General features: G+C 47.1%; 1 protein-coding gene and 1 long non-coding RNA gene across 3 annotated transcripts in view; one reads left to right on the plus strand and one right to left on the minus strand.

The window, feature by feature from the left end:
• Window positions 1-522: 522 nt before the first annotated feature.
• LOC132237370 (uncharacterized) lies at window positions 523-25,273 on the minus strand. Its single transcript, XR_009453519.1, has 2 exons — window positions 25,141-25,273; window positions 523-1,815 (listed from the first exon to the last, which is right to left on the minus strand). It is a non-coding gene; the product is annotated as an uncharacterized LOC132237370 (long non-coding RNA).
• GABPB1 (GA binding protein transcription factor subunit beta 1) overlaps window positions 24,613-25,356 on the plus strand; it is a 58,107-nt gene continuing 57,363 nt past the window's right edge. The window contains exon 1 of one of the 2 annotated variants that reach the window (XM_059701660.1): window positions 24,613-24,761. The gene's annotated coding sequence lies outside the window, so the exon portion shown is untranslated. Of the gene's footprint in view, window positions 24,762-25,180 lie in introns of those variants that run through there. The other variant, XM_059701651.1, reaches the window with a different exon arrangement.

A 25,356-nucleotide genomic window follows, 5' to 3' on the forward strand; every position in this document is an offset into this window, starting at 1 on the left:
AGACACCCAAAACACTAATCAGAAAGAATGTATGCACCCCTATTTTCATAGCAGCACAATTTACATTTGCTAAGATCTGGAAACAGCCCAAAGACCCATCAGTAGATGAGTGGATAAAAAAACTGTGGTACATTTATACCATGGAATACCATGCAGCAGTAAAAAAGAATATCTTACCCTTTGAGACAGCATGGAGAGACCTGGAGGGTATCATGCTAAGTGAAATAAGTCAGTCAGAAAAAGACAAGTATCACATGATTGCAATCATTATGAGGAATCTAAGTAACAAACTGATGAACTGAGTGGATCCAGAGACATGGAAGCATGGAACAGAGTGTGCAATCTCAGAGGGAAGGTGGGGGAAGGTGGGTGGGTGGGAGATAATCAATCAAAGACCTTGAAAGCATGTATGCATAACCCATGGACACAGACAATACGGTGCTGAAGGTCTGGGATAGAGATGAGGGGGAATGGGGGCAGGCTGGAGGGAGTCAATGGAGAAAAAAAAGGGGACATATGTAATTCTTTCAACAATAAAGATTTATTTTAAAAATTAAAAATACATATATACCATTTTGCAGAGCAAATCCACTCGGGAATTGAGAGAAGTCATAATTGAAAGAAGATGTGTGTATAAAGATACTTATCTAAGCATGAATTGAATACAAAAGATTAGAAACTCAATGTCCCTCAACTGGATAATGTCTGGTTAAATTATCTGCAGGAGTAAAAAAAAATGATGCCTTTTATGCATTTAATATGAAGAAGTCCAAGATTTCTTAATTGCAAAGCGCACAAGAGTGTATATGGTATCTTCCCTGTTAAATAAAAAGAGAAAAATAAGAATATTTATTATTACTTATATGTATAGGCAATAAAAAAACTGAAAGAATACACAAGAAAGTAAGAGTAGAGGTTAGTTACCTTGGGAGTGGGAACTGTATGAATGGAAGACAGCTGATCATGTTTAAAAAGCTTTTTGTGCCTTGGTCAGATGGCTCACTTGGTTGGAGCATCATCCCATAGACCAGTGGTTCTCAAACTTCCTAATGCCGCGACCCTTTAATACAGTTCCTCATGTTGTGGTGACCCCCAATTTCATTGTTACAAATTGAACATAATTAAAGCATAGTGATTAAACACAAAACAATATGTAATTATATATGTGTTTTCCGATGGTCTCAGGCGACCCCTGTGAAAGGGTCGTTCAACCCCCAAAGGGGTCGCGACCCACAGGTTGAGAACCGCTGCCATAGACCAAAAGGTTGTGGGTTTGATTCTGGGTCAGAGCACAATACCTAGGTTTCGGGTTCAATCCCAGTTGGGGTGCCTATGGGAAACAACTGATTGATGTTTCTCTCTCTCTCTCGCCCTTTAAAAAAAGCAATAAAAAACATATTCTCGGGTGAGAATAAAAAAAAAAGTTTTTTGCACCAGTGGATAGATTATTCAAATAATTTTTAAAAATCTGGCTGGGAGCCATAACCAACCAACAATTATTAAAAGCTGACTATCTTAAAATAGACTAAGAATATAAGACAGCCCAAATGCAACCTTAACTGTGGTGTGCAAAATATAAGCTTGAGTAAAGTGGCTGTGCCTAACCAATTCCTGGAAATCAAAGTTCTTAGTGAGTCTGGGGAATTCTGAAATCAGTAAGTAACTTTGCCAAAGAATTTCACTTATTTATCAGAGGTCTTTTCTAGAACTTAGAAAGAGGAGGTAGACAAAGATAGAAGACATCATGCTCCTGCAATCAATTTAACATTCTTCAGCAGTGTCTGCCAAAAATGCACCCATTATTCATGTGTCAATCTAAAAACATGCAGGAAGAAACCAGTAATTGTATTGTGGTGGAATATTTTTACTTTTCTTTAATGCTAAAATGCTATTCTAATAGTAAATAAACAGTTTTAATAAATCTAATAGGAAAGAATCTTCCTCATTGATTACAGCAATTACTCTAAATTTTGAGGCTGCTTTCTATTTATTTATTTATTTTTAAAAATATATATTTTTTTATTGATTTTTTACAGAGAGGAAGGGAGAGAGATAGAGAGTTAGAAACATCGATGAGAGAGAAACATCGATCAGCTGCCTCCTGCACATCTCCCATGGGGATGTGCCCGCAACCCAGGTACATGCCCTTGACCGGAATCGAACCTGGGACCTTTCAGTCCGCAGGCCGACGCTCTATCCACTGAGCCAAACCGGTTTCGGCGAGGCTGCTTTCTAAAAGGTATGTGTTCATTACCAGCAAAAATTATCTTTCATTCAAATATATATGTATGTATGTGTGTGTGTATGTATGTATGTATGTATGTGTATATATATATATATATATATATATATATATATATATATATATATTCCAAGGATGTATTTTTATTGATTCGAGAAAGAGAGAGGGGAAGGGAGAGACAGAGAGAAAGGAACATCGATATGAGAGAGAAATATTGATCAGTTGCCTCTCGTATGTGCCTGGAGCGGAGATCAAACACACAACTCTTTCCTACACGGGAGGACACTCCATCTGAGCCACCTGGCTAGGGCTATCTTTCATTCAAATTTTAATGACCGTGGCTGGCAAAGCCATCTTGATGTTTTCACTAAGAATTTCAGGTGACTGAAACTGCACTGTAAACAGCGAACACTATTACATAACATCCTAGTGTTTCCCAATGTAAAGGACCCATACCACTGGCGATGCTCAAGACGGTTCCAGGCAGTACATGAACAAAGCATGAACACCAATCACTGAGTTATTCCCTGTCTCTTTCAAGCCTTCAGATTCAAAGCACTTGGCTGGCAAGAGTATCTAGCTAGGTGTTAACAAATGACTCTGTTTTCATTATACTAATTTTCACAGTTGCCATTTTCAATGTCTTCTTACTGTTAGAGGTCTAAAACACAAAGGTTTGTCTGGACTACCCACACTCATAGAAGCAAAACAAACAGGAGTGCAGGCACTGCTACACACTTTCCAGGAATCCCTTGGTGACACATCACAAAAATCTAATGGTTTTTTCCCTCAGGGCTTGCCTTTCTTTGAGTCAAATTCTCCATGGGTTTCTGCAAGAGATACTTGTTTTACAGGGAATGGTGTAGTGTACTGTGCAAATTGAGTCAAGCTGATCTTCAGTGCTGGCTCTTTTTCTTGCTTTGAGTCTACAAAGTCAATTAACCAAATGAGGCTAAACTAGCTACCTTGAAATCTGAGGGAAATACATAAGATGACCAACGTAGAGCAGCTGACACGAAGTTTAATAGGTGCTCAATGAATGCTGATTTCCTCCCTTCCTTTAGTTCTCAGTGCCTCTGTCCTCAGTACTCTTATTTTCCTACTAGGGGCCCAGTGCACGAAATTCGTGCACTGGGTGTGTGTGTGGGGGGAGTGTCCCTCAGCCCAGCCTGCCCCCTCTCACATACTGGGAGCCCTCAGGCGTTGACCCCCATCACCCTCCAATCTCAGGATCAGCCCCTTGCCCAGGCCTGACGCCTCTGATAGAGGCGTCAGGCCTGGGCAGGGGACCCTCATTTCCCCCCATCACTGGTTCTGCCCCCAGCCCAGGTCTGATGCCTCGGCCAGAGGCGTAGACCCCCATCACCCTCCGATCGCCTGATCGGCCCCTTGCCCAGGCCTGACGCCTCCACCAGAGGTGTCAGGCTTGGACAGGGGGCCCCCATCTCCCCCTGATCACTGGCTCTGGCCCCCGCCCAGGCCTGAGGCCTCTGGCCCAGGAATCATGCCTGGGCAGGGGACCCCCATCTCCCTCTGATCGCTTGCTCCACCCCCCGCCCAAGCCTGACGCCTCTGACCCAGGCTTCAGGCCTGGGCAAGGGGACCATCATATCCCCCCAATCCCCGGCTCCGCCCCCCACCCAGGCCTGATGCCTCGGCCAGAGGAGTTGACCCTCATCACCCTCCGATCACCAATCACCGGATTGGCCCCTTGACCAGGCCTGAGGCCTCTGGCAGAGGTGTCAGGCCTGGGCAGGGGACCCCCAGCTCCCCGTGGTTGCAGGCTCCGCCCCTGCCCAGGCCTAACACCTCTGGCCTAGGCGTCCGGCCTGGGCAGTGGGGACCCACAGCTGCAGCGGCCCGGCGATCGTGGGCTTCGCTTTAGGCCCAGGCAAGGGACCCCTAGCTCCCGGGACTGCCAGCTTCGACTGTGCCCAGCTCCCATCGCTGGCTCCACCCCTACTTCTTGCTATCACTGGCCAGGGCGGCAAAGGCACCTGATTCTCCAATCATGGCTGGGGGGCAGGGCAAAGGCGGCCCCAGGGCCGCCTTTGCCCTGCCCCCCAGCTCTTAGCTCCCCCCTGGGTTTCCGATCACTGTCAGTGGCAGGGGGCTTCTTCCTGCTTTCCCTTTCGCCTCCCTGCATTGTGCCTACATATGCAAATTAGCCGCCATCTTGTTGGCAGTTAACTGCCAATCTTAGTTGGCAGTTAATTTGCATATAGCCCTGATTAGCCAATGAAAAGGGTATCGTCGTACGCCAATTACCATTTTTCTCTTTTATTAGATAGGATATTCTCTCCCACTGATCGCATTTACTCCATGGCTTTAATTTTCGCTATTATTGTGGATAACTTCTAGTTATCTGTCAACATTTCTGACCTTTTTTCTGAATACCAAACTGTAAGTTCTGTATCTGTTTAACAATTCCACCTTGATGTTCTTTTAAAAAAATATATATTTTTATTGATTTTTTACAGAGAGGAAGGGAGAGGTACAGAGGTAGAAACATCAGTGAGAGAGAAACATTGATCAGCTGCCTCCTGCACACCCCCTACTAGGGATGTGCCTGCAACCAAGGTGCATGCCCTTGACCGGAATTGAACCTGGGACCCGTCAGTCCGCAGGCCGACGCTCTATCCACCGAGCCAAACCATTTAGGGCCACCCTGATGTTCTGTCATGATCTTAAACACATATATAAAATAGAATATTATCTGTACATAGAGCTTGGGAAGTATGTCTCAGTGCTGCGGCTGATGCAATGGTGTGAGCACACTCTACCATGACATGCTTCCTGGGCACACCAGGAAGTAGCAACGCCCGCCTGAATGAACTCCTAGAGCCACGTGCACAGTACCCCAGCCTTTCAGCCATTGGTCGCCTGTAGCAACATGTCTCCCTCTGATTGGTCCCCTCATGCTATATATACCCCTGTAGTTCCACAATAAAACGGATCTGTGTCATTGAACCTGGTCTCCGGAGTCGTGCATGCAGACGCCCTAGCGCGTTGGGGCTCCATCCTCCTCACCCCCGAGGAACACCCTGCTTCATCTGGCGCCCGAACGTGGGGCCCCTGGAACGGCTGCACGGGTGAGCAACCCTCTACAGTAAAATGGGAAACCTACCCCCTTCTGCGAGAGTGCCACAAGTGCGCGCGCTCCACGTCTTGCTGCAGAGCAGGTGAGTTAAGGTCTCTGAAAAGGAACTCCAAACTCATTGGGAAAATCTATTACAGTCCAATCTGTGGTTAATTGAGGCTCCCATTTGGGACCCCTCCACTTGGGAGAAGGTCTTGAAAAGGATTCGATCCGCTGAGGTCCACCAGGAAAAACCGTTACCCCCTTCTCTGACACCGGCCATCTTAGCTATCCTGGCTTGCCTGTCCGGTGCTCCGCCCGAACCGCCACTCCCAGTACCCACGGCCTTTTCAGCCACAGTGAAGGATGAGCCTCCCCCTAAGCTTCCCTTGCCACCTTACAATCCCCCGGTCACTACCACCACTCCCTCGGCACCTGAGGGTCCCCCAGAGGCTGACCATTGGGAAGTATCTACCACCAACAGAGCTCAGAAGGAAGCGGAACAAAACGAAACTAAAACGGGGAAGCCGCTACCTCGGCCGAAACAGCGCAGGGCAGGAAGCCAAACGCAGGTCCCTCGCAGCAGACTGCTCTGGCCCCCCTTGTTGGGGACATGAATGATAATCCCTGGACAGGGCTATACCAATCCCAATGCCAGCAGAGGGACATGCACGGTTCTCTTTGGGCTTAGAAACTCAGGCTTTCCCCATCAACACTAATCCTACCGCCCCACAACCTCAGGCATGGATACCGCCTAACCAAAAGGAGCTACTAGCCATTAGAAAGGCAGTACAGGAGGATGGGTTATCAGCCCCGTACACGCAACAGCTACTTGAAAATTTTAGTATAAATCTTAACTGCCCTCATAATTGGAAACGCCTCTCTCCCACCATACTAGCCCCAGGGGACATGATTCAGTGGCTTTGTTTTAGGAACAGTGCAAGCAACAGGCCGAACGCAATCGAGCCGCGGTAGCAGGAAAAGCCCATAATCCGCACGATGGGGCAGATGCACTACAGGGAAAAGGAGTTTTCTCTTCCCCTGCTGTCCAGGCCCAGGGGCACGCTAGATATTTTGATCAAGTCCGCCTCTGTGCTATGCGCGCTTTCGCCCAAATAAATCCGAGGGGTAAGCCTACACGACTGTCCAAGCTTGTACAGGGTTCCAATGAAGTGTTTTCAGAATTTTTACATAGAGTCAGGGAAGCTGTGGACCGTAAGGTTACTCACGCCCAGGCCGCGGAAGCCCTTACCAGGGAGCTCGTCTGGGAGGGGGCTAATACTGAGTGCCGCCAGGCAATCGCTCTGGTTAAAGCAGGCAGTATAGATGACTGGGTGCTTACCTGTCGAGATGTAGGCAGTAAGTCGGCTGCCACCCTTGCGGCAGCGCTGGCCGCTCATATCAATCTAGGAGGACAATCGGGAGGACAGAAAGGAGCATGTTATGAGTGTAAAGGGATTGGCCATTTTGCGAAGGATTGCCCTAACAGGAAGAGAAAACAGGGAGGGGAAGGGAAAAACCCCCCTCCGTTTGCCCCCGCTGTAGAAAGGGACTACACTGGCGCAGGGACTGCAGATCCAATAAGGATAAAGATGGCAATCCACTGCCCCCTTTAAATGAGCAGAAGGGCAGCTCTCAGCCCCGCCAGTAAGAGAGCAGCCGACCCAAGGGGTATATTGGACGCTACCTCTTACACAGAGCAAGGCGTTCCTTACCTTAATAGTCGAGGGAGAGAGAATAGAAGGGCTAGGAGATACTGGGGCAGACGTGTCGGTTATTCAAGAGGAGAAGCGGAGTTCCAAATGGCCGACCACTTCCGGTCCGCTAGTTCAGGGAGTCAGCGGCTACAAGAGGGCTGCCCAAGCTGCCAGGGGACTCTCCTGGGCGGACTCAGACAGGAACACCGGGACTTTCTGCCCACTCTTCATGACTGACATCCCCCACACTTTGTGGGGCCAAGACATCCTTGAGGCGGTCAATGCAATCATATACACCGCCCCGCCCCCCAATCCTAGGGGCCACTGTTCACCCACCGGCGCCACAGCCAATAAAGTTATCATGGGACACCACCGACCCATATGGGTAGAACAGTGGCCTTTACCGCAAGAGAAATTACTTGCCCTTAAGCAATTAGTACAGGAACAACTAGATGCTGGACATGTTGAACCCTCTCTCAGCCCTCACAATACACCAGTCTTTGTCATACAAAAGAAGGATAAAGTAAAATGGAGATTTCTACAGGACCTCAGAGCTGTAAATAGACACATGAAAAAACTAGGCCCTCTACAACCGGGACTGCCTCACCCCTCGGCTATCGCAAGGGGAGCACATATAAAAATCATAGATATTAAAGACTGCTTTTTCTCTATCCCGTTGCACCCGGAGGACAGGCCCTACTTTGCCTTTTCAGTGCCCTCTACCAACCATCAACTACCGGCAGATAGATACCAATGGAAGGTACTCCCCCAGGGCATGAAGAACAGCCCTACCATGTGCCAGGCTTACGTTGGAGTGACAACCAAACCTCTAGCCAAACAATGCTTTATCACTCATTACATGGATGATATCCTTATTGCCCATAGGGACCCTATATGGCTCGAGGCATGCTACCAAACACTTATTAGCAACCTACGAGCTCTTAACCTCCATATAGCTCCCAAAAAGGTCCAGACCATTCCTCCATACTCCTTTTTAGGATATAAAATACATGAACAAATAGTACCCATAGCTCCTCAGCTTGCAATTCCTGATACCATATCCCTACATGCGCTATAGGAACTATGTGGCCAGATTAATTGGGTTAGGAACAGCTTATCAATATCCACCGGGGCCCTAAGCCCCCTCTTCCAATTGCTTGCAGGAGACACAGACCCCCTTAGTACCTGCTCTCTAACCCTCAAGGCCAAAGAGGTCTTAAAAGCTGTCAACCAGGCTCTAAGGGAGCTAGAGCTACACAGAATAGACTTGGCCCAGCCAATCTAAGCGATAGTACTGGCCACCATTGGGACTCCTACAGGAGTACTATTTCAGGAGGGTCCTCTTTATTGGGTACACTTGGCCTACAGCCAGCTTGCTAAAGTAACGCCCCCAACAGCGGCCTACGCCCTCATAGGACGGAAGCTCAGGCAGGCTTCGCTTACCCTATATGGAAAAGAACCTGACACTCTCATACTTCCTTGTACGCAGGAACAAATCTCTCATCTATTAACCACAGATCTAGAAACACAGTTACTTCTCCTAAACTACCCAGGGCAGGTAGATAATCACCTACCCAACCATAGGCTCCTCCAAACCCTCCAAAAGGTACCGTTAGAGACACTAGGTCTGGTACGCCCCTCTGGTAAACCTATCCCTGGGCACCCTGCGCCTTCACTGACGCGGGGAAGCATTACTGTGCAGCAATAATAAAGTCCCCTAAAACTTCCACCAACCCCACTAATCTTAGATATACTTATCAAGGCTCAGCACAAGTAGGAGAACTCAGAGCTATAAAATACACCCTTCTCTACTGTCAAAATAGTCCAGTCAATTTATTCTCAGATAGTGCTTACACGGTGCATATGGCAAAAAATATAGGGTATTCCACCTTAAGAGTTAAAGATACCCCGCTAGATCAGAGCCTCCAACTCCTAAAGGACATTCTAGAGAACCGTAAACAGCCCTGGTATATACAACACTTACGGTCTCATACTGGCCTACCAGGCCCACTTTCCCTAGGCATCACAGTAGCGGACAAGCTAGTTCTTACCCTACAACTCATAGAAGAGGCCAGACTCCTACACACCAAATTTCATATGTCAGCCTCCTCTCTCCATAAGCTCTTCCCCCATCTGCCCCTAGCTCAGTGCAAGCACCTCATATGTGCTTGCCGATCCTGTGGCCCTCTACTACCCCTCGGGCATTTACAACTCAGAGGGGCCAATCCCCGAGGACTACAGCCCAATGCCATATGGCAAGCGGATGTCACGCATGTCCCAGCATTTGGCAAATTGAAATATGTCCACACAGTCATAGATACTTCCTCAGGAGCCACGTTCGCCCAGGCCCAAATGGGGGAAAAAGCAAACATAGCATTGCCACCTTCAAGGCTGCCTTTCTCATCCTTGGATTCCCGTGGGAGGTAAAAACTGACAATGGACCATGCTACACCAGCACTCTATTTCAAGACTTCTTAAAATCACACGACATCAAGCATACCATGGGCATCCCCTATAACCCCTAGGGACAGGCAATTATTGAAAGACTACACAGGGAACTCAAGGCCCAACTGATTAAAGAAAAAGGGGGAGTGATAGGGAGAAATCCTCATACACTGCTAACCCAAGCCTTAACTACCCTCAATTATTTTCATTTTGATGAGCATGGATTAACCCCTATGTATAAACATTGGGGAGGACTCCGGGACATACCAAGACCTCTTCCTTTGGTCCGGTGGAGAGACCCACTCACCGGAGCCTTGAAAGGCCCCAACCCGCTCTTAGCCCAGGGGAGAGGGTTTGCTTGTATTTTTCCAGAAGGCGACAAAAGTCCCGTGTGGATCCCTGCTCGTGACGTCAAACCCTACACCATCAGCGATGAGCCGTAGATCGCCACCATCGCCCCCCGTGGAGGAAATGGAGGACCTGACCATAGAAGAGAACCAGCCCCGACGGCGGAGACAACCTAGACACCGACGAGCTCACCCCATCACATGGGGTGACATCAAGGCTCTACAAGACCAAGCTGCGCGCATGGTGCCAGAGGGGAACCCGTCAGCAGGAACGTTATTCTTATTAATGTGTGCTATCATCACAGCTAATAGCACGGGGGCGCACAGATAAGAACTGTGGGCTGTGACACCTCACCCTCGAGTTCTCATGCCAGTTGGTGTAGTAGACAGTACTCAGTTTCCAGTGGCACGTGCCTCTGCTACTCCTTTTACCCGTCTATAAGGCCACCCTTCTATCTCCTTCTGAGTAGTGACAACTCCTTTGCTTTGGCGCTAATTAGAAAGGAAGGGGGAGATGTATGTAGAGCTTGGGAAGTATGTCTCAGCGCTGCGGCTGATGCAATGGTGTGAGCACACTCCACCATGACATGCTTCCTCTGCACACCAGGAAGTAGCAACGCCCACCTGAACGAACTCCTAGAGCCACGTACACAGTACCCCAGCCTTTCAGCCATTGGTCGCCTGTAGCAACGTGTCTCCCTCTGATTGGTCCCCTCATGCTATATATACCCCTGTAGTTCCACAATAAAACGGATCTGTGTCATTGAACCTGGTCTCCGGAGTCGTGCATGCAGACGCCCTAGCGCGTTGGGGCTCCGTCCTCCTCACCCCCAAGGGACCCCCTGCTTCAGTTATCTTTCTCCAAATCTCCTTTTCCTTCTCTTGGTTTTCTCGTTTTGTTCAGGCTATCACTATTATCTCCATCAGACTCAAATCTCAACCATCCTTAACTCCTTACCGCTCACACTGATGTTTAAAAAGCTTTTTGTATCACATGATTGCAATCATTATGTGGAATCTAAGCAACAAACTGATGAACTGAGTGAATCCAGAGACATGGAAGACATCAAATTTAATATGCCCTTTCCTTAAAAAAAACCTTCATTGATTTCAGAGAGGAAGGACGAGGGAGAGATAGAAACATTGATAAGAGAGAATCATTGATTGGCTGCCTCCTGCATGTCCCCTGCTAAGGATTGAGCCTGCAACCCGGGCATGTGCCCTGACAAGGAATCAATCCTCAACCACTGAACCACACCGGATGGGCTAATATCACCTTTTAATAGGTTACAAAGGGTTATAAATGAAAAAAAGTTAATACCCTTACTACAATTAAGAAAAATGAATTTTAGGCAGGTTTTGAGATATGCCCAGGTTATGTAACTACAGAGTAGTTACAGCCTAGACTAAATGGTAAGTTAAGCCTTGAATTTGAGGCTCCTCACTCCAACTGCCATGCTCTTTCACCTTCACGTAGTGCCTCAAGTTCTGTAGTATTTTTTTGTATCTTTCTTCTCTTTTATGATTGCCATCCCCAGAAATCAGGCCCACCTTATCTTTCACATTTGTAATAATAATATAGAAAGACTGGCTCAGTTAGCAAGGTAAACTGTTGGTAGTATGTACCTAGAATTTGCCAGGAAAACTTTCTAATTTAACCCCAGAAAAATTTAAAGCATTAAATACTAGAGGCCCAGTGCACGAAATTTGTGCACGGGTAAGTCCCTAGGTCTGGGCAGCAATCAGAGCCAATCAGGGCTTTCTGGCTGCCGGCCGGGGCCTTCCTTCCCTGGCTGTCAGCCAGGGCCTTCCTTCGTTCCCTGCTGCCCCTCCAGGTGGTCAGTGTACATCACAGTGAGCGATCAAACTCCCCAGGGGACAATTTGCATATTAGACTTTTATATAGAGACTAGAGGCCTGGTGCACAGAAATTTGTGCACTCGGGGGGGGGGGGGAAGGGCGGGTCCCTCAGCCCGGCCTGTACCCTCTCGCAGTCTGGGACCCCTCAGGGGATGACCACCTGCTGGCTTAGGTCTGCTCCCCGGGGGATTGTGTCTAAGATGGCAATCAGACATCGCTCTGGCAGCCGGGCAGCCCTCAGGGGATGTCCACTTGCCAGTGGGGTGCAGGCCTACACTGCAGTCAGACATCCTTAGCGCTGCTGAGGAGGCAGGAGAGGCTCCCACCACCACCGCTGTACTGTCAGCCATCAGCCTGGCTTGTGGCTGAGCAGAGCTCCTCCCATGTGAGAGCGCCCTGACCACCAGAGGGCAGCTCCTTCATTGAGCGACTGCCCCCTGGTGGTCAGTGTGTGTCATAGTGACCAGTCATTTCCAGTTATTCTGCTGTTAGGGTCAGTTGGCATATTACCCTGTTACTATATAGGATAGAGGCTGGGTGCACGGGTGGGGGCCGGCTGGTTTGCCCTGAAGGGTGTCCCGGATCAGGATAGGGGGTCCTGCTTGGGTGCCTGGCCAGCCTGGATGAGGGGATGATGGCTGTTTGCAGCTGGTTGCACCCCCTTTAGGGTGGGGGTCCCCACTGGGGTGCCTGGCCAGTCTGGGTGAGGGGCTTAGGGCCTTTTTCAGGCTGGCGGGTGACTGAAGCTCCCAACCGCTCCTTTTTTTCTTTATTCTGGGATTTATTTACCTTCCATGGCTGTCACTGGAACTGAGAGCCGGCTTTAGCTCTGAGGCTCGGCTCCCGCTCTGAGGCCTCAGCTGCTGAAAGCAGGAATCTGGGTTTGTTTGGGTTCTATAATTGAAACTCTGTTGCAGCTCCAGCTCTGAGGCCCGGCTGGCTGAAAGCAGGTTTCTGGGGTTTATTTATCTTCTATAATTGCAACAATGTCTCTTAGAGTGCAGCTCAGAGGCCAGCAGCAGCAGGCGGGGAACCTTGGCTTCCTCCATCACTGGAGCAAGCAAGCCTCCTATTCGCTTCAGCTGCCTGGCTGCCAGCCGCCATCTTGGTTGGCAGTTAATTTGCATATCGCCCTGATTAGCCAATGGGAAGGGTAGCAAAGTTATGGTTAATTACAAACAGTCTATTATTAGATAGGATACTAAAAAGCACACCCACCCCCAAACCTACAGCTCAGTGAATCACAAAGTGAATACCCATGTAACTCCACTCATGTCCAGAAAGAACATTGGCACACCTCAAAAACCCCCTTGCACCTAAGCATTACTCCCCTCCCCTAAAGCTAATCATTTCTTCTTTTCTTTAATTTTTACACTTCCATATTCCTAAATGTAGTTTGGTTTGGCCTGTTTTTTGAATTGTGAATTTTCCAAAGTGGCTATAACAATATGCGTCCCCACCAGCAATGTAGTATCAATTATTCCAACTTTTGGCATTTTCTGTTTTCCATTTTAGCCATTTTTGTGAGCATGCAGTAGTATCTCACTGTAGTTTTAATTTGTATTTTCTTAATAATTAAAAAGGTTGAGCACCTTTACATGTTTATTGGCCACTTAGATGTCATTTTATGAGGTCTCTTCAAAGCTCTTACTCATTTAACATTGAGTTGTCTTTTTAAAAAATTGATTTGTGGTTCTATAAATTCTAGGTAGGAGCAGAGCAGATATTGTAGAAATGAACTCATTTGCCTGATGCTGTTAGAATACTGCTACCTCCCCTTACTCTGGTCCAAAAGTTACCAATGAATCATCTGGGAGAGATGTACAGGTATACATTGGAGATTCTGTGGTTTGGTTCCAGACCACTGCAATGAAGCAAGAATTGCAATAAAGCCAGTTGTAATCTTTTTGCTAGCAGACGGTCTTACCTTCAATTTGTAAAACATGCAATGTCCATGAAGTGCAATAAAACGAGGTATGTTTGTAGTCAACCTCATGTATTCTCTCAAAAACAATGTAGAATTGCTGTGCGAGGGAATTTGCTAGGTATTAGGAATATAATGGCAAAAAAGTGAATTGGTACAATAACTTTGAAATTAGACCTTTATTGGAATCCTATCTTTAACGTTTACCACCTTGGTAACTTTAGGGAAGTCAACTACTTATTTTAGCCGTAGTTTCCTTGTTGGAAAAATGGGGCTATTAATACCTATTTTATAGAGTTGTTGTGAGAACTAAATGAGACAATGTATGTAATAGGCTTTGCACAGTGGCTAGCACATAGGAAGCATTTAATAAATGGTAACTATTATCAATTTGGTTATTGCCATGTACGAGGTGTACTGGTTAATGCCGATTTTTTTCAATAGATGGAGTTATACATCTGTTGATATATATGCGATTTGACATGTATGCTATTTTGTTGTATTGACAAGCTGCAAAACTTCATGTCAAATTTGCTGAAGGTGTTAACATCATAGGTATTTTTACACTTAAAAATGTCGAATTTCATGCCAAAAAAAACACATTTGCGCGAAGTTTTTATTCAATATTTTATTTTGAAGAAAAGTGCTGCTGAATACTTTGGGAAGCTTATGGTGAACATGCTCCATCTCAAGATACTTATGAATGCTGGTTTCATCTCAAGATACTTATGAATGCTGGTTTAAACACTTTAAAAGTGATGATTTCGATGTGAAAGACAAAGAATGTCCAGGTCAACTGAAAAAGTTTGAAGACCAACAATTACAAGCATTATTGGATGAAGATGCGTGTCAAACTCAAAAACAACTTGCAGAAAGATTAAATGTTGCTCAGCAAACAATTTCTGATCATTTACAAGCAATGGGAAAGATTTTAAAGGAAGGAAAATGGGTGCCACATCAACTGAACAAAAGACAAATGGAAAACCAAAAAGTCATCAGTAAAATATTGCTTCAACGGCATGAAAGAAAGTCTTTTTTGCATCGAATTGGAACTGGCAATGAAAAGTGGATTTATTTTCAATCCCAAATTCACAAAATCATGGGTTGATCCAGGTCAACCATCAACATCGAATGCAAGGCCGAATCGCTTTCGAAAGAAGACAATGCTCTGCATTTGGTGGGATCAGGAAACCAGGTGAAACCGTTAATACTGATCACTACCGACAACAAATAATCAATGTGAGCCACGCTTTGACGGAGAAACGAACAGTATGTTCCAGAAGACACGGCAAAGTAATTTTGCTTCATGATGATGTACCATCACATACTTCAAAACCAGCTAAAGACACGTTAAAAGATCTTGCCTGGGAAGTATTAACCCACCTGCCATATTCACCAGACCTTGCTCCTTCAGATTACCACTTGTTCCGATTGATAGCACACACGTTTTCTGAGCAGCACTTCAAAACATACGAAGTGGAAAATTGGGTCTCTGAATGGTTTGCCTCAAAACAAGAAAAGTTCTATTGGGACGGTATCCATAAATTAGCTGAAAGATGGGGAAAATGTGTAGCTAGCGATAGGCATTACTTTGAATAAAGCACTTTTGGTGTTTCTTTTGAAATTATCGTGTTTTGATTACAAAATCTGCCATTATTAACCAGTAAACCTAGTAGCCTTCCATTTCTATATGAAAGGAGAAATGAAGCAGATGTCATTCCTAGCTGTTAGAGTTCTCACTATAATGGAAAAATGGCATTTGGATTTAGATAAATATTCTGGGAACTGGGCCCTTTTGACTCCCTTCAACTTAAAAAAAATTTTTTTAAAATTTTTTAGAGGACAGAGAAACATTGATCAGATGCTTCCTGTAAGCCCCCTACCAGGATCGAACCCAAAACCCAGGCATGTGCCCTGACCAGGAATCAAAATGGCAACCTTTGGTACACGGGACAAAAGCCCAACTGAGCACCATCGGTCCAGCCCTGACTTCATCTTTTTATATCTATATCTATATCTATATCTATATCTATATCTATCTATATCTACATCTATATATATTAGAGGCCCGGTGCATAACATTCGTGCACTGGAGGAGTGAGGTGGGGTCCTCTCAGCCCAGCCTGTGCCCTTTAGCAGTCAGATAACCTTAGGGCTGCCGCAGAGGCAGAAGAGGTTCTTGCCACCTCTGCTGTGCTCACCAGCCTTCAGTCTGGCTTGTGGCTGAGCGGTGAACCCCTGTGGGAGTGCACGGACCACCAGGGGGCAGCTCCTGCATTGAGCGTCTGCCGTCTGGTTGTCAGTGCACGTCATAGCGACCCATCATAGTGACCCGTCATTCAGTAGTTTGGTCATTTGCATATTACCCTTTTATTATATAGGACTAGAGGCCTGATGCACGAAATTCATCCAAGTGGCTTGGCCCTCACAGCTGCGGTGGCTTGCCTCGGCCCTTGCAGCCCAGGCTTTGTCCGGAAGGTCGTTCAGCTGTCCAGTCTAATTAGCATATTACACTTTTATTACATATATATTATTGATTTCAGAGAGAGGAAGGGAGAGGGAGAGAGAAACATCAATGATGAGAGAATCACTGAGCGGCTGCTTCCTGCATGCCTCCTACTGGGGATTGAGCCCGCCACCCAGGCATGTGCCCTTTACTAGAATTGAACTCAGGACCCTTCACCCTGCAGGCCGATGCTCTATCACTGAGCAAAACCAGCTAGGATGACTTCCTTCATCTTGAGTGCCTCTGGAGCAGTGCCTCAAAAACCATTGGGGGTGAAAGATCTTAAAAGATAAAAACAAATTACTAGAAAAGGGTAATAAAAAAGAAAATAGTTAAATACAATATAAGACCAATATTTTTATTAGATCCACAGACAATAAATTTGTGTTAAGTTGCTATAAAAGTTTCTAAATTCTTACTCTCAATTTCTGTAAATGCCTAATCATGGCCCAATAATAAAGGGCTTGCAGACTGGCATTGTCCTATGGACCACTTTTTATAGAGCACTGACAAAAATCAGACTTCTGAATCGAAAGGGCTAAGGGCCAGAGCCTGAAATGCAGGATTGCTCTTGGTCCTGAATCACCGGCTGGAAACACAGTGGCCTTTACCTAGCCTCAAGGACAACATTGTCACTCCTTAGTTCAAAAACTATCCACTATTCCTTTTTTTTGTAGGGTAAAAATCCCAACCCTGTAACACGGCATCCAAGGCCTTCCCAGGTGGATTCTACACATTCCATTAGATTCCATGGCACAATGCAGTAGCAACTAGCCACATGTAGCTACTGAGCACTTGAAATGTGGCCAATTTAAGATCTGAAATTGTAATCTTAAAATTGCATTTAAAAAACTGATACATAATTCAAATACTGCAATACTTTCAAGCATGTTTGGAATGTCTTGGGTATGTGAATGTTTTTTTAAAAAATGTACTTTGTTGATTTTATACAGAGAAGGGAGTGGGATATAGAGTTAGAAACATCGATGAAAAACATCGATCAGCTGCCTCCTGCACACCCCCTGCTGGGGATATGCCCACAACCAAGGTACATGCCCTTGACTGGAATCGAACCTGGGACCCTTCAGTCCACAGGCCGATGCTCTATCCACTGAGCCAAACTGGTTAGAGCATGACTGTGCTTTTTAACTGTTAATCTTATAAAATCAAGCATTGAGATATGCTGTCAGGTAAAATACACACCAGATTTCAAACACTTAGCAATGATAAAATGTAAAACCTTTAAAAATATGTAATACTTAATACTGATCACATATGAAATGATACTCTAGGATAAACTGGGTTAAATAAAAAACTACTGTTCCTTTTTACTTTTTTAATGTGGATACTATAAAATTATACATGTGGCTTGTGTAATATTTATATTGGACAGTTGTCTGGACAACCATGCCCCAAACCTTGGAATCACTTTAAAAATCTATACTAATAAATGTAATATGCTAATTAGGGCGGACATCTGCCAGACATTCTTCTGGACAAAGCCGCAGCAGCTGCCAGAGGCTCAGGCAAGCTGCAGATGGTGGCTGCCGCTGCCTAGGGCCAGCCTGACGCTCAGGCAGCCGTGCCTGGCTGCTAGGCTTGAGGCTCAGGCAGCCATGGTGGCTGCCAGGGGCAGCAGCAGTACGGTGATGGGGGCAGCGCCCTCCCCCGATTGGCCAGGTCACCTCTGGCAGAGGGAGGCCAGACTGCAGCTTAGGCTGGGGCAGAGGCAGAGGCGGTTAGGGGTGATCAGGCCGGCAGGGGGCAAGGTAGGGGTGATCAGGCTGGCGGGGGGGGGGGGGGGAGCAATTAGGAGCAATCAGGCTGACAGGCAGACAGAGACAGTTAGGAGCAATCAGGCAGGCAAGCAGAGGGGTTAGGGCTGATCAGGAAGGCAGGCGAGCAGTTAAGAGCCAGTGGTCCTGGATTGAGAGGGATGTCTGTCTGCTGGTTTAGGCCCGATCCCAGGGATTGGGCCTAAATCAGCAGTTGGACATCCTCCAAGGGGTCCCAGATTGAAGAGGGTGCAGGCCGGGGTGAGGGACCGCCCACCCACCTCCATGCACGAATTTCATGCTCTGAGCCTCTGGTCTATAATAATAAAAGCATAATATGCAAATTGACCGAACAGCAGAATGACCTGGACAACCATACTATGATATGCACTGGTGCCAGGCCAGCCACGGCAGGTGCGATGCGATTGGTCGATGGGACCCTGCCATCATCCCATGCTCACCCCATAGAGGGAGGCCCAGGCCATCCTCTGTGGGGCGACTGATGGGGAAGCTCTGCAATCAACTGCTCCAAAGAGGGAGGCCAAGGCCACTGGCCGGCGGGTGATCGATGGGGGGTTGGGGCAGCTCCTCTGCAGAGGGAGGCCCAGGCCACCCGGCTAGTGGTGCTGCAAGGGGTGGGAGGGGCCTCCTTCTGCGGGGTGACCAATCTGGGGGGCCCACGATCGATTGCCCCACAGAGGGGGAGGCCAGCAATGCTGTGGCGGGTGTGTGGGGCTGGCCAGCGATCGCCCAACAAGGGAGGCCCAGGCCAGCCAAGTGATCGCACCCCACACCCGCAGAGGGAGGCAACTGGTGGTGGGGGAGGGAAGGGCAGCGCCACACAGATGGCAAGCAGTGTGGGGGCACGGTCAGCTGCTGGCAGCCAGGGGAAGAAAAGCCCCGATAGGCCCTGATCGCTGGCCAGGCCTAGGGACCCTACCTGAGAAGTTCCGGATTGTGAGAGGGCGCAGGCTGGGCTGAGGGAGACCTGCCCCCGTACGAATTTTGTGCACTAGGCCTCTAGTCCTATGTAATAAAAACCTAATATGCAAATCGACCAAACAGTGGAACTGGTCACTATGACACGGACTGACCACCACAGGGCAGACACTTAACACAGGATCTACCCCTAGCCCGAAGACCCCAGGCCAGCCAAGGTGGGTGTGAGCTGGGGCCCCCTGATCACCCCGCCGGTTGCCTCGCAGAGAGAGGTGACTGGTGGCAGGGCTGGTGGGCAGTGCCAGGCCGGCCAAGGTGGGTGCCAGTGGGGGCCCCCAATGGCCCAACAGATTGGCCCTGATTGCCAGCCAAGCCTAGGGACCCTACCCATGCACGAATATTGTGCATTGGGCCTCTACTATGTGCATATATATATTTATTCATTTAAGAGAGTAAGGGAGATAGAAATGTCAATGAGAGAGAATCATTGATCAGCTACCTCCTGCACATCCTCTACTGGGGATCAAGTCCGCAAACCATGTGCCCTGACCAGGAATTGAACCATGACCTCCTGTTCATAGGTTGAGGTTCAACCATGAGCCACACTAGCCAGACAGGAATCACTATTCTTCCCCTTACCTCACTCATGTCTGATTTCTTAGCAACAAACTACATCTTCAACCCATTTACTTTATCTTTACTGTTACTCTCCATTCCTTAAAACCCTTCAATGGCTTTTACAGCAGGGTCGCCAACCTTTCGGACTTCACGGACCAGTGGTTCGCGGACCACTGGTTGATGACCACTGCTCCAATGGTTTCCTTAAACCATCAGTCGCCAACCTTTTGACCTCACAGACCACTGGTTGGCAACTGCTGTTCTAGAGCACTTAAACTTATCAAGGATGCAGACTTCATCTTCTACCATTCCTTTCTTTGCCCTCTAGACTTCAGCCACACTAGCTTCTTTGCTAAACACAACAAACTCTCACTTCTGGACTTTGCCCTGCTATTCCCTTTGGTCTCAAATACTGCCCTTTACTTATTATCTTTCAAGTCTTAGCAGAGAATACCTTCTCAGAGAGGCCACCTTTGACCAACAACCAAAATTTTGTCCACTCTCTGCCCCAGAACAAGGCTTTTCAATGTTCTTCATGGAACATATTATAGGATATTATTTTTCCTCCTCTTTTGTAAAACTTATAGTCTGTTCCCTCCATCAGAAGCAGGAACCTTTGTTGATCTTGCTGCTGCTTAATCTATTCCAGTGCGTAGAACAGTGCCAATTACAGATGGGTGTTCTTGAAACAACATAAATGAATAAACTTCTAATTACCTACTAGACGTACCTGCTGGTTTGTTTCACAAGCACTTCAATTTCTACAAGGTCGTAGAAAAACCTTCTTCCTTCCCTAATATGTATTTCTTTCCCCTGGTTTCTAATCTCAATGAAGATGCTGTCATTCTCCCAGTTGGTCTCCCAACAAACTTTGGGAGTCATCTTTGACATCTACCTCTCAGTTATTCCCTTTCCCAGTCGACCAACTCACCAAGCTCTCAACCACTTTGGTAGTATTCTTCAGGCCTATTTGCCTCTACAGTGGGGCCTTGACTTACGAGTTTAAGAAGCTCATTAATTCAAATTATTCTGTCAACTCAATGCAAAAAATCTGCCGAGAGACAGCTGGTATCTCAAAAAACTCGTTAGTCGGGACACTCATAAGTCAAGGCCCCACTGTATCTCAATAATCTCTCACCCATTACTGTTTGCCATGCCTCTGATTTTTGCACAATAGTCATCTGTCTAAAATGCAAATCCTTATGATGCTTCTATTTACGTAAAATCTTTCAACTGCTTCTTCTTAGCTCTCAAAAGCTAATTCCTGCACATGGCATTTCTGGCCTTCACGACTAGGCTTCTCAGGCACTCCTGAAATAGCATTATCTTCTTCACCCAACAATTTCTTCAGAGTTTGCGTCTTAACCTTTGCACTTACTGTTTCCTCTGCCTGGAAGGACCTTCCAAAATTTCCTTATTAAAGCTAACTGCTTCTCCAGTCCCATTCCATTCCTGCCTCCCAAGGTAAGAGATTCCTCTCCTCTGAGGTTTCACAGTTGTCAACAGTTTACCCTCATTCTACTGATGATCCCTACCTGTCTGCATTCTACAGCATAAGATCAATGAAGGCAAGGATGCTAGAGAAATCATCAGCTGAATAAATTCAAAGAACTCAGTTACAGAAGAATGTCTGACCGAAAATTTGACAAAATCCTTATCAACTGAAGCAATGAACATATTAGACCAAAAGGAAACACAGAAGATGGCCCCAAGGTCGTTCACTCTGCTTCTATTTTAGGCACAATGCTTTAAGAAGTCACGCAACCCTAACCAGTTTGGCTCAGTGGCTAGAGCAGCCGTGGGCAAACTACGGCCCGCGGACCGGATCCGGCCCGTTTGAAATGAATAAAACTAAAAAAAAAAAAAAAAAAAAAAAAAAAAAAAAAAAAGACCGTACCCTTTTATGTAATGATGTTTACTTTGAATTTATATTAGTTCATACAAACACTCCATCCATGCTTTTGTTCTGGCCCTCTGGTCCAGTTTAAGAACCCATTGTGGCCCTCGAGTCAAAAAGTTTGCCCACCCCTGGGCTAGAGCGTCAGCCTGGGGACTGAAGGGTACCAGCTTCAATTCCGGTCAAGGGCATGTACCTTGGTTGCGGGCACATCCCCAGTAGGGAGTGTGCAAGAGGCAGCTGATCGATGTTTCTAACTCTCTATCCCTCTCCCTTCCTCTCTGTAAAAAATCAATAGAATATATTAAAAAAAAATTAAAAAATCATCATTCTCCCCTTAAAAAAAAAAAAAGTCACACAAAAACTGTACAAATCTCTTTACCACATCAATATTGGAAAAGCGTAAGTGAAGAAAACAATTACTTATCCCAGGCCACAAAAAATCAGTGGGCAATATGGATTTTATTAAACCTGTCAGCTCTCTTGATTTGTCTCAGCCTCAATTCCTAGATACAGTATGCTAAAAGTTGCACAGATAGCAGGCTGGGGAAGCTGGGAAGGGAAGTCATTCCTAGGCTCCTCTATTAAAAACACATCAGTGTGGGCCTGGCCCCGTAGCTCAGTTGGTTACAGCTTTGACCTGATCTGCTGTCAGCATGCATACAAGAAGCAACCAATGGGAAAGGAAACCAAGATGGCAGCATAGGTAAACGCCTGAAATTGCTGGCTGGCACAACCACTTCAAAACTACAACTAAAAGACAAAACGGACATCATCCAGAACCACAGGAAGGCTGGCTGAGTGGAAATTCTAGAACTAGAAGGAAAGAGAAAAGCACACTGAGACTCAGAGGAGGTGTGGAAGTAAAGTGCAGAGGTATGGAGGCACGCGCAGAAAGGGCTGGCAGCTGAGGACGCAGTTGTCCTTTTCTTTTTCTTTCTTTTTTTTTTTTTTAAATATATTTTTATTGATTTTTTACAGAGAGGAAGGGAGAGGGATAGAGAAGCTAGAAACATCGATGAGAGAGAAACATCGACCAGCTGCCTCCTGCACACCTGCTACTGGGGATGTGCCCGCAACCAAGGTATATGCCCTTGACCAGAATCGAACCTGGGACTTTCAGTCCGCAGGCCGATGCTCTATCCATTGAGCCAAACCGGTTTTGGCGCGGTTGTCCTTTTCAATCGGGAGGGAGTCACAAGCTCCCAACTGCTCTCAACTCCAGTTCCGGGCGGGTCTCTGGGGATCCAGACTCATATGGGGAGAAATTGGACTGTCTGGCATCGGGCGGAACCCGAGGGCGGCTTTCTCTCAGAGGCGCTTGCAGCGATTACCAGGACAATGAGACCCAGGGCCTCTTAGGGTAGGACTAAGGAGCAGCCATAGCTGTTTGCTCTGCCCTGATGATTCCCTGAGATCCCGCCCCACGAAGCTGTGCGCAGAGACTTTTGCATATGAATGGCCTGGCCCTTTGCAATCAAAATTACCTAACTGCAGCTGGGTCAGAGAGACCCAGAACATCCAAAAGAAGGCCCAAGGCCCCGCAGCAGCTTGCATTGCTTCACAGCTGGGCCTCATCTGGGCACCTCCAAACCCCAAACAAAGAAGAAGAATCTGCCACTGAGCCCTATAGGACACCTAGCACAGAAAGCCACTCTATCAACACAGGGAAGCATAAAAAATGCGGAGACAAAGAAACAGGTCACAAATGACAGAAATGGAGGAAAGCAAACGACTGGATATATAGTTCAAAACCACGGTTATAAGGTTTTTCAAGAATTTTCTAGAAACCGCCGATAAATTTAGTAAGACTGTCCATAAATCTAGTGAGACCCTTGAGGATATGAAAAAGGACCAACTAGAAATTAAGCATACCCTGACTGAAATAAAGAATATTATACAGAGTTCCAACAGCAGATTAGAGGATCGCAAGAATCAAGTCAAAGATTTGAAATGCGAAGAAGCAAAAAACACCCAACCGGAAAAGCAAAAAGAAAAAAGAATCCAAAAATACGAAGCTAAGTGTAAGGAGCCTCTGGGACAGCTTCAAGCGTACCAACATCAGAATTATAGGGGTGCCAGAAGAAGAGAGAGAGCAAGATATTGAAAACCCATTTGAAGAAATAATGACAGAAAACTTCCCCCACCTGGTGAAAGAAATAGACTTACAGGTCCAGGAAGTGCAGAGAACCCCAAACAAAAGGAATCCAAAGAGGACCACACCAAGACACATCATAATTAAAATGCCAAGAGCAAAAGACAAAGAGAAAATCCTAAAAGCAGCAAGAGAAACTCAGTTACCTACAAGGGAATACCCATATGACTGTCAGCTGATTTCTCAACAGAAACTTTGCAGGCCAGAAGGGAGTGGCAAGAAATATTCAAAGTGATGAATGCCAAGAACCTACAACCAAGATTACTTTATCCAGCAAAGCTATCATTCAGAATTGAAGGTCAGATAAAGGGCTTCACAGATAAGGAAAAGCTAAAGGAGTTCATCACCACCAAACCAGGATTATATGAAATGCTGAAAGGTATCCTTTAAGAGGAAGAAGAAAAAGGTAAAGATACAAATTATGAACAACAAATATGCATCTATCAACAAGTGAATCTAAAAAATCAAGTGAATAAATAATCTGGTGAACAGAATAAACTGGTGACTATAATAGAATCAGGGCCATAGAAAGGGAGTGGACTGACAATTCTCGGGGGGGAAGGGAGTGTGGGGGGTGCGGGAAGAGAATGGACAAAAATCGTGCACCTATGGATGAGGAGGGGGGGGGGGGAATAAGTGCGGAGGGTGGGGTGGGAACCTGGTGGGGTGGGAACAGGGGGGAAAAAGAGGAACAACTGTAATAATCAGAACAATAAAGATTTAATTTTTTAAAAAAAGTAAGCAACCAATGAATGCCTAAATAAGTGGGACAACAAATCGATGTTTCTCTCTCTAAAATAAATCAATAATAAAAACCTCCACAAACAAAGCAGTGCGTTGGGTTTCTTAGCAAGTCGGCCCGCGTACATTAAAGTCATAAGGCTTTACTTTGCACATCACCGTATCTAAATAAACTTTTGCTCCTCTAAACACAACACAAAACATAACTCTTGACACTCTGGCCACAATAAAAAAAGCACATTTCTAACTCCGGTGACAGTCACCCAGGGGAGTTCAGAGAGCAGTTATTAGGACCTTCCAAGTATGAGACAGCATCAGGCTTTAAAAAAAAGCTACAGTGATACATACGTCATAAACCTGACCATCCTCGTTCCTCCCCTCGCACCGCAACAGCGACTCCTGCCCCAGCCTGCCTAGCTGCACCTAAGGCCGCTGTTCAGGGAAACCCGACTGCCCTCCATCTCCGCGCGGCGCCTGGCTGAACCGCGGAGCCCGGACTCCCCGCCCCGCAGAGTTCATGCCGGACAGACAGGGAGGTTAGCACACGCACTGCCGCTGCCCAACTCCCAGCCCGCGGAGGAGGAGGAGGAGGCGGGAAAGCCCGGTGGCGGCGGCCCGCTCCCGCGCACATGGCTGCACTCCCACCCGTGCGCGCAGGCGCCGGGCGAGCCGGGACTCGCGGGCGCCGAGAGCGGATCATTCCGCCGGTTTCTTTGTGTGGCCCAACTCTAGAAATGGCCCATTTCCTGCCCCTCCGTTAAAAACGAGAATCACACCCTCTCGCCCCCTTCTCCCCTCCGGAGTGGGGTCGGGCGGCGGGTGGGAGGGGGACCCGCTGACGCGGCCCGGGCGGAAGGGCTCCGGCGCGCGGCCGCCGGGGGCCGGTCCGGGAGGGATGCTGGGAGGCGGACTCACTCGCACACGATGTGTCCCTCCGCGCGCACACGGGGGACTTTTCGGTGGGGATTTTGGGCGCCGACCAGACGCGGCATTTTCGGAAAATAGCGCCCTGTGCAGCTGAAGCGCTGTGTGTGTAGCGGGGCCGCGTCAGCTCGGCCGGGTACGGAGCGCCTCGGGTCCCGCACCCCTCCCGCCGCTCCCCCGCCGCCGCCGCTCCCAAAGCTTTTCCAG

The sequence above is a fragment of the Myotis daubentonii genome, chromosome 1, assembly GCF_963259705.1.
Source record: "Myotis daubentonii chromosome 1, mMyoDau2.1, whole genome shotgun sequence".
Classification (NCBI taxonomy): domain Eukaryota; kingdom Metazoa; phylum Chordata; class Mammalia; order Chiroptera; family Vespertilionidae; genus Myotis; species Myotis daubentonii.